The sequence below is a fragment of the Pangasianodon hypophthalmus genome, chromosome 1, assembly GCF_027358585.1.
Source record: "Pangasianodon hypophthalmus isolate fPanHyp1 chromosome 1, fPanHyp1.pri, whole genome shotgun sequence".
Taxonomy (NCBI): Eukaryota; Metazoa; Chordata; class Actinopteri; order Siluriformes; family Pangasiidae; genus Pangasianodon; species Pangasianodon hypophthalmus.
In genome coordinates, this window is record NC_069710.1 from 33,874,665 (window position 1) to 33,885,179 (window position 10,515).

General features: G+C 37.0%; 1 protein-coding gene, 1 long non-coding RNA gene and 1 pseudogene across 2 annotated transcripts in view; all 3 read left to right on the forward strand.

Moving 5' to 3' along the window:
• The window catches only part of LOC113523756 (uncharacterized), a 507,872-nt gene that overhangs the window by 49,489 nt on the left and 447,868 nt on the right, over window positions 1-10,515 (forward strand). The window lies entirely within an intron of this gene.
• Window positions 1,906-3,164, forward strand: LOC117598302 (uncharacterized; annotated as a pseudogene).
• Window positions 9,392-10,513, forward strand: LOC117598374 (uncharacterized). Its single transcript, XR_008302011.1, has 3 exons — window positions 9,392-9,436; window positions 9,980-10,061; window positions 10,397-10,513. It is a non-coding gene; the product is annotated as an uncharacterized LOC117598374 (long non-coding RNA).

The window sequence follows — 10,515 nt, forward strand, 5'->3', positions numbered from 1 at the left end:
CTCTCACGCATTTACTAAGTTTCAAGCTAAAACACAAGACAATACCGCGAGTGCTTGTGCTGTTTAATGCGCTTAAGAGATGCTTTTCTCCAACGCATAACTTACATTTTACTCTTATTGTATATAATCTGTAAATATTATGAATTAAAAGTCATGTGCATATTTTAATTTCGCAAAACAATTTGTCATAACAGCAACCGACTCGCTGTTAAACTTTAAAGATGCGCGTGCATGCGTGTCAAACAGACGGAGTGCAAGAGTGAAATAAGAGCAATAAGTTAGACTAAAACATGCATTTTGATCAAATATTTGTTGTTGGATATCAAGTTTATGCAAGGAATTTTTTTTTTTACAAAACAGTAACTGTAATTCTACCTCTGACCTTTTAACACTTGGATTGTGCTTTATGAAAATGAACAGAAATTTACAGAAATGAAAAACTCCCAAGCAAAGAATTCAGTGGATAAAGAAGTGGAAAGACATGCACAATGAACACAACTATAGCTCATGATAAGAGATGGTGAAAGGAGAAATGAGCTATTTAATTTTTTTCCGGAGTAAAATATGTTCAGTTAATACCAATGCAAATATAGTTGCTGTGCTATTTACTTGCCATTTCGTTTACTATATTTTTAAAGTTCATAGACCTCACTGAGTTTTCTTTCTTCATTCACATGTATTCTGAATTCATAATGTGTACATTATTTGAAAATTACTCAGCTCTGTATTACTCAATTCATAGTCTGCAGCTGCAATAGTTATGAAATATTTATCCTAACCATTTTACTGTCTTGTGTGAAAAAGTGGGTTTTTGTAATGTATTAAAATTACCTTCATAATAATGAGATGGGATTAAAAAAAACAATGCACTTTAAAATTACCTTCATTATAATGAGATGATTACACAGATTTGTAAAACCGTATTTGAACTATTAACAAGTTACCCATCATTCTTAGAATTGCAGTAGTTATCAAGTCGTTTTTCTAACCATTTAACTGTCTTTTCATTTGGTAATTTGGGGAGGGTACATATTTTAAAGAAGGTCTAAATCAAGTTCAAGTTCAAGTTCAAGTTGTAAAACATCACTAGATCTTCCTTCTGATTTAAACTGTTTATTAAATTTCATTATTTATCTGGCCAAGAAATTTATACTTATTTTATGGTCATCATGTGTACCGACTCTGAAGATGTGTTTGGCACAAGTGGATAATTTTCTTCCTTTGGAAAAACTTACATATGACTTACAGAACAAATCTACTTGAACAATCGTGACTTTAGTCCTGCCATTTTTTTTTTTTTTTTTTTTTTTTTTTTTTTAATTTTGCCGTTTGGCTTTTCCATGATCACTCCATTATACTAACAGATTATTGTTTGTGTTTAAATGTTTGTCGATTGTATATTGATCTGGCTCTGCTTTTTTGTTGTTGTTAAAAATCAATAAAAAATATATATAAAAAAAATGAATGACAGTAACTTTGGTTCATCAAATGAATTTACTCAATCCTTGTGGAGAATGACTGCCTTTGAATTGCAGGAAAATACTGACAAGGTTATGGTCTGATCTACCAAGTGGGGGTAGGGTAGTAGCACTACATGCTTCTTTAACATTTGCATACAAAAGGTCTGGTATTCTGTTTTCCCGTGTAGTGCAGTCAACAAACAGGTGGAAATTTGGGAGAGTGGAATCCAGATCTACATTGTTAAAGTCTCCAGTAATGACCACAAAAGCTTCTGGGTGTTTAGACTGTAACTTAGCAACAGTGGCATGTATAACGTCACATGCTGCTTCCTTGTCAGCTGACGGTGGTTTTAGTGATTATGGTGTCATTGTTTGGTGGTAAATTCTGCACAAGACAAGGAGCGTGTGATAAAATTTGTTTTACCTTCCTGGTCGTTGTCTTTAGTACATTACGCCATGTTAAGCATTTAGACTGGCCTGATAGATAGGCCTAGCCTACAGTATCTACAATCCATTCTCACTTATTGTTAATGCCCACAATGACACCTTGACATCTGTATGGATAAATGCAGTCCATCCAAATGTAAAGGAATCTCAAAATGACCAAGATCAGCAAACTGCATTCCCAAGACATCAGGCTGATGAGGTCTGCTGGAAGTTCCACTCCAGAAATACACCACCATCTGAGTTCCATTGGTGTACACGCTACATTGAGCACCATCAGAAGACATTATAAAGAACGAACTTCATGCACACGTAATCCTCTCAAAATAAATTAGTTACCCACTACATACAGGATGACACTATCACAAATGTAAATATGTTGCAACAATGTCATGCGTTGGTTATGTCTAAAGTGTCAAATATTTATTTAATGTTTTGCCCTTGATTTTAGAGACATTGTCGCAGCCATAGACAAAATCAATAGCCATAATGATGAACTGCCCTTAAGTTCAGTGAAAAAACAGCTCTGATGTGACAGTGGAGTGGACGTCAGTGAGCATTCCATTCGGAGGATCAGGCAAATACTTGAGTGGAAGTACGGGAAAACTCAAAATTGTTCCTTGATCAGAGACAAAAATAAAGAGATACGTCTCCAACAAGCCCAAATATGGATCAATGAGAAGGAGACATTTCACAAAGTCATTTTCACTGATGAAACCACAGTGGTTTTGGATCACTTTGTCATAAGAGTGGCAAACGAGTGTCCAAACCAAAGCCGAAACACCCACTGAAAGTTCATGTTTGGGGAGCAATATCCAGACTGAGACTGGGACCTATTACAATCTTCAAAGGTATAATGGACCCTCTTTGGAAGGGATAATGGAAAGAGAGACCCTCTTTGAAGATGCTGTTATTAAAAAAACCTGCCACTCCCTAGATTACGAAAAACTTCAGAGTCCATCACCACTTTTTCCAGGACAATAACCCGAAACACACTGCTGCAAGCAGAGTCATTGCTACAGAGGGTATAAATTGGGTGAAGACTCCACCAGAATCCACTGATATGAATCCCTTTGAGACGGTGTGTCATGCTCGGAAAGACTAGATTCGTAAAGAAGCAAAACAAACTACAATGTCTGATTTAATTGTTACCATAAATGAATTCTGGTTTGAGGAACTTACAGTAACAGCATGCAACAAGTACATAAATAAATTCTTCCAGTAGTGGTTGAGCATCAGGGTGGGCACACTGGAATGTAGCATACATAGGGTAAAGTGTAATGCCATAAAATGAAAATACTGTACATTTCTGACCACTTTCCAATAAACATAAACTTTTTATTGGCATAACCATTTTGGTGTATTTTTGTATTTATTAGATTAAACTGGAACATAATAAAACTGAGTACTGAGTGTAGCCCCCTATATATATTTATCAACAATCAAACATGCATGCCAAACATAGGTAATAAAAATACTGTGACACCCACTATAGAGGGAATAGTGAATTAGTGAGTGATTTCAGATACAGTATGACCACAGGTGGACACAATGACAAAAAATGCAACTTATAAAGTCATATACTGTAAGTAATAATAAATACACAGTTGTGGGATGCAGCCTAAACTCACAATTGCGAGAATTAAACTTGCAATTGTGGGAAATTCAGGGTGAGTGAAACCGGTTGGTCGGAAATTCCACCTCACGCCCCATGAATGGAAGATTAAAAGAGATCGACTTATCCAACAAATTTACCCAGAGGTAATATATATAAAGAAAAAGAGGGGCCATGGTCAAGGGCCGGTTTGTGAATGGGCGGCAGAGCTGGAGAAGGTGAATGGTAAGAATTACACACACGTGCGGATTTAGGCTAATGAATGTTTCTTTGACTGGTGGCAAGGATAAAGAGAGGAGACAAAAGAGCATTGGTAGAGCAAGAGCTGAGCTGCACTGAGCCATGTGTGTGTATGTTGTTTAAAATAAAACCACTGAAAAGTGAGCGAAGTATTAATGGCTAATAAAAGAGCCTTTTTGAGTTATCTGCCAAGCCTGCCTCCAGTCTCCTAATTTCCTTCGCAACCCAAATGTTTGACACAGAACTTTGCAGAACACCAAACTTTACCTCAGTATGCATAGAGAAGTCACCATTTACATCTACAAACTGATCAGTCAAATAAGACCTGAGCCAGGAGAGGGCCGTTCCCTTGACTACAACAACATTTTCTAATCTATCAAGGTGAATAGTATGATCACTGGGGTCAAAAGATTCACTAAGGTCAAGCAACACAAGCAAGGAAACAATACAGATCAGTGGCCAGTAGTGGGACATTTTCCACTTTAATCAGCGCTGTCTCTGTGCTATAATGAGGCCTAAATCCTGACTGATGGTGTGGAGGAAGACTAGACAGACAGGTGCAATCTTGGGTTACAGTAGTCACTGAAAGCACAAACAGACACAAATAAGTAGACTCGCAGGAATGAGAAACCATGTGTGTGTAATTAATCTACAGTCTTCCAAAATATTCTATATATAACCCTGAGATCATAAACTTTGTTCCAATAGTGGAATAGTTTATATTTTTGTTGTAATGAACAGCACATTTATTTTGTGTTGTATAGTCCTCTTTTAGATTGCACTAAATCTACCAAATGTATAATAAATTTGCAGATTATGGAGGAGGACACTACTGAGAACAATGTCCAGGAGAAACAGCAATCAGCACAGTCTACAGCTCTTCTGGATAATAACATTGCAACCAATACGTCAGTGACTGAACAGGTAAATCTCCCCAATCATAGTAGTAGTGTTTGTTAGAGCATCCTCTTTATTTATTTTGTCTACTTTACCACCTGCTGACTGGGTCAAAGTACACTAACTGTGATTTAAATACATCTCCAGTGTACGTGACAACAAAAGTAGAATAGAAATGTATTAAATGAGTGACAATGTTTATTTAAGTGTTTATTATGTTTTTTGTTAATAGTTTCTATATAGAGTCCCCACAAAGCAGGTTTTAGTCAGGCTGAGATGAGTTAATGCTATTTTACTGCCATATTTAAGCATTAACTACAAAACAATGTGCATGTATGAATGCATTATTTATTCCAACGTTTTTCAAAATATAATATGAACATGGAAATTATAAACTTCATTCCTATGTTTGATCAAATAATATTTTAGTTTTAGCATGTTGAAGCTATTCTACTGCCACAGTAGCAGTAACCACAGAACATAAGACATTAAACATTCAACATGGCAAACATTCAGCTTTTTTGGTCTGTTGAGTGCAGAATGTTTAGTTATTCTTCCCCCGTCGTTAAGAGCTTTATTTATGATAAGTGTATATTAGTTAGCTCTCTGACGGAGAAGATTGCAGCATTTAAGGTGCGCATCCAGACTCTAGAGAGGGCTAGTGAGAGTGAGAGCAGTGTAGTTTCTGTAGGGAAAAGTCTGGATACCTTAGGCAGAATTAGCAATCACCCAACTCCAGCATTTGAGCCCTCACAGCAGGGCGAATGGGTGATGATTCGGTGGCATAATCGCAAAGCCAAAACTAATGCTAAGGCTTGCCCACAGGAGCACCAATCCTCTCCGCTTCATGTGTCTAACTGTAACATAGGGGTCAACAACAGAGTTGTGGATCCAAATGCAAGGCTTTATTTACAAACCTGGTCAAAACAGGCAGGGTCAAGCACCAGCAAACAGTATAATCCAAGGCAGAGGCAAAAGAGTAATCCAGAACACAGGCAATGGTCAGGGCAGGCAGCAAACAATCAAAAACAAGGAAAACAGTCCAAGGGTCAAAAACACAGGTAAACTAGGAAACATGGAAACACGGAAACAAGGGATGGCTATACACACAATAACCAGCCACCTAGGAGCAGGTGTGAGCAACTTTTATACAGAACAAGGAGAACACCTGACAAAACCAACCAGTGAAAACAAGACACATGAACCCAAGGAACCAATCAGAACATAACACACAAACAAGGGTAGCACATGACAAGATCACAGGTGGGGCAAGGAACACATGGGAAATGGAGTCCAGAGAACAATGGCAAGAGTCCAGGGTAGAGTGCCCTCTAGTGGAGTTCATGGGCACTCCAGCTGGCAATCGTAACACTAACAGGTTTGCTCTCCTCAGTGAAGCACCCGCTGAGAAACCTGAAAGAGCTCTGGTTATGGGAGACTCTATCTTATGGCACATGAAATTGGGTAGGCCTTTAGGAGCACCAGCAGTACTAGTTAGGTGTATACCAGGAGCCAGGGTGCTGAACATAGCAGGTAATCTTAGGGTCTTAGGCAAGAATAGGTTTTCATTGGTAGTTTTTCACTTAGGAGCTAATGATGTACACTTTCTTCAGTCAGAGGTTACTAAGAGTAACATCGTAGTGGTGTGTAAATTAGTGAAGGTGATGTCTGATGCAGTAATATGCATTAATATGGCCCCATCCAAAAGTGGCATGGCGATGTAGCTTACAGCAGGTTATGGTCACTGAACTGCTGGATGCCCAGGTGGTGCACCAAAAATAATGTGGGCTTTATAGATAATTGGAGTAGTTTTGAGGGCAAGGCTGGCTTGTTAGGGCGGGACGGTGTCCATCCCACTCAGGAAAGTGCTGCTGTCATTTCTTGCATCATAGCACATAGTCTCAGAACAGGCCTAGTTATTCAGTAACAATCCAGAGCCAAGGCCAGGCAGTGGACAAGCAGGCTAAACAGACCATCTGCTAGTTGCACTGAGTCGTCACTCAGGTTCCACTATACTGAGACTGTGTCTGTTCCCTGAGCTAAACAAAAATGTAGAAATACTCAGAAAGTTTGTTTTAGTGACCTAATTAACATAAAATTAAATCATAGTGTATACACAGCCAACACCTTTGATCTGAAGCTAGGACTGTTAAATATTAGATCTCTTACATCTAAAGTACTTATTGTTAATGAAACTATTATTGATCAGGAGTTTAATGTACTGTGTTTAACAGAAACATGCATTAAACCAAATGAGTATGTAGTATTAAATGAAGCTAGTCCTCCTGGATACAGTTATATACATCAGTCTAATTGGCAGAGGAGGAGGTGTCACAGTTATTTATAATGCTAATCTAGGCATCACACAAAAACCTAGTAAAAGTATAGTAATTCAACACTTCAACCTGGTTGCTTCTTTAGACAAAGCATTAATTGTTGGAGACTTTAATATTCATTTTGATAACCGTGGAAGATCCTCTGAGAACAAAAGATGTGTCCATTCTAGATTCAGTAGGGGTCAATCAGAACATGATAGGACCCACTCATAATGGTGGTCACACTCTTGATCTAATAATGACATTTGGATTAAATATAGAAAATATAGTCAAATTTCCACAATCTGAAGTTCTCAGATCATTATCTCATCTCTTTGAAAATGTGTGTATATGCACCTTGCCATCCGTGTCAAACGTACATTCACGTCAGCTACTGAGTGAGTTTTATCAATAATCTCCCAGAGTTATCAACTATGATTGGATCACCATCTGACCCCACAGAGCTTGATTAGGCATCTAACTGATTGCTTAGAGTCAATGTTCCACTACAAAATAATGTAGCCCTCCTAAACAAAAGATAATTAGAGAGAATAAACTAGCACCCTGGTACAATGATCACACGCACCTTAAAATAGACCAGTCGAAAATTAGAATGTAAATGCTATCAAACTAAACTGGTAATATTTCAAACATCGTGAAAGGAGAGCCTGCTGAGTTATAGAAAAGCTCTGAGTGCTGCTAGATCAACATATCTCTTCACCCTAATAGAAGATAACAAAAATAATCCTAAATACTTATTTAATACTGTAGCAAAATTAACTAGGAATAAGATCATCACAGAAACATGCACACCATGAATATGTAGCAGCAATGACTTCATGAATTTTTTTCAATGACAAAATTGAAAATATTAGGCAAAAAGTTCAGACTATAAATTTGAAACCAGCCAATATGATATTATAATATAACAATATCAGATCAGTGATTAGAATGTTTTACTCCCGTTTGAGAGACCCAACTAATTTCATTAATTTCATCATCAATATCATCAACTTGTATACTAGATCCCTTACCTACATGCTTCTTCAAACATATAATTCCAATATGTACCCAAATCTTTTAAACTAGCAGTTATCAAACCCCTCATCAAATCCTAAAAAGGTTGTAGCACCGCAGTTATGTTCATACCTACATAAGAATAAAATTAATGAAATGTATCAGTCAGGATTTAGGCCTCATCATAGCACAGAGACAGCGCTGGTTGAAGTGGTAAATTACGTACTATAGGCCTTTGATCAGGGTTGTGTCTCCTTGCTTGTGTTGCTTGACATTAGTGCAGATGTTGATGCTATTGATCATGCTATTCTCCTCGATAGACTAGAAAATGTAGTAGGCATTAAGGGGACGGCCCTCTCCTGGCTCAGGTCTTATTTGACTGATCGTTATCAGTTTGTAGATGTAAATAGTGACATCTCTACACATAGTAAGGTAAATTTTGGTGTTCCACAAGGTTCTGCTTCAGACCCACCCAGATTTCTGTTTTCTTCCTATAGGTACATACTTTTTATAAACAAAAGGTGTTGGTGTTAACTAGCTAAGTTAAGTGTGAAATTGTATATAAGACTGTTGTTTATGGCATCTGTGTGTGTGTGTGTGTGGATGTATGTGTTCAGATACAAGCTGGAAGTCAATCGGTTGAGGAGGATGCTGCGGTTGGAGGTGGGGCGGATAAAGTGGATAGCATGAAGTGGTAGCTCAGTGGTTAAGATGTTGGACTGCTGATCGGAAGGGAAGGATTCAAATCCCTAAAGTAGATTTAGGTTCTAAATCACTGTAACTATGTGAATTGTAACCATGACAACGAGCTTAAACATGTAGTTATACATCACTGAACAACAATCAGAAATATGAATGAAACTGATCTAAAGGCTATAGATGATTCTCAAGAGAAAATATTTTAAATAGTGACAAATTTAATTGAGTGACATATTTAATCGAATATCAAAATAAAAATAAAACAAATATACAATTAGCAAACCTTTAATCAAAATTAAAAAATAATACAATTTAAAAAAAAAACATTATCAAACCTATTTTAGACTTTTAAAAAAATTATTTCAAGATTTAAATTCTTTTACTCTGTTGGCAGATCATTGGTTCTATTTAAAGAAATGCTTAAAAGAATAAAAAATATGCACTAAATTAAAAAAGTAAAATAAAATAAAATAAATAATAGTAAAATAAATAAATACATAAATTAATAAATAATAAAATAATAAATTCAAACAAAAAATGATATCTATGATGTCAATAAGAAACACACCCACACACACACACACACAGGAGTGTACTGTGCCAATGGACGGGGCACAAACTTTATATAATTCTAATCTGAAAGGGCCTTATCACTGATTGGTGTGTGTGTGTGTGTGTTCCAGTTTAAGTGAAAGTCAAAGTCCATTTTGTGGAATAAGGAAGCAAATCATTGGCAGGAGAAAAACACAGTAAGTATCTAAATGTAAAGCTCTAATATGTGAATGTTGTGAATGTGCACTAGATGAAGAACAGTTCAGTTGATTTGTACTGAAGTTGTAACTTCCACAGTTTACTGTAGGAGCTGATTTCCCTGTAAGTGAAGCGTGTGATGATACAGGGTTAGATTTAACACCGTCATGTTGGAGTGAAGTAACTATGTGTCCTGCAGTGTTTCTCTCTCTAATGAAGTGCTGGAGCGTCAGGCGTCTCTTCCAATTCGGGAAAATCGCTAGTTCTTTGTGCTTCTTTCAGAAGACACCTTTTTATGTTCCTCAACTTGCCCCAAAATACGCTCGATATCTGGATAGGGGCATTGTATCTTTTTTCTGATTTTTCCCTTTTATTGTTTGAAATAGATTTGATTTTTTTTTTTTTGCGCATTTCCTTATTTATTATTATTATTATTTTTTTATTGTTAATTATAATCTAACTGACAAAATAAGGAGAGTTTTTAAATTCCAATTCTCTCTCTGTCTCTCTGTGTGTGTGTGTGTGTGTGTGTGTGTGTGTAGGTTTACAGGTGTAATCTGTAGGAGGAGACATGACCTCCAACATGAGTGTGTCTGTGAAACAGCGCTTAAAGAAAGATGAGAGGTGAGTGAAGGGTGTGACTCAGTGAAAAACAGAAATGTTCTCACATTCACCAACACTAAACAGATCAGCCTCTGATGTGTTTCTGTGAAACGTGACTAGTGAATAGTTTAATTCAGCAGCTTTGTCTCAAGATGGTCAAAACCAGCTGATGATTAGTGACATTAAGCTACTGAGCAACACATCTAACCCCAAGTTGTCCCTGTAGCTGGATAAAGTATGAAGGTTAAAGAATCGTATCAGTGTTAATAAGGAATATCATCAGATTTTAACTACAGTTTAATTATTCAGTATTGCTGCAGAACAGTAATAATGATGCAATGGTTGTGTGTGTTTAGTCTGATTCAGGGTGAGAGATCAGACTCACCTGAACCCAGCTGTGTGTCCATGAAGAGTGACTGGTCAATGGATATACCAATAGCCTTTAGAGACACAGACTGTGCTACTGATCTGAGGT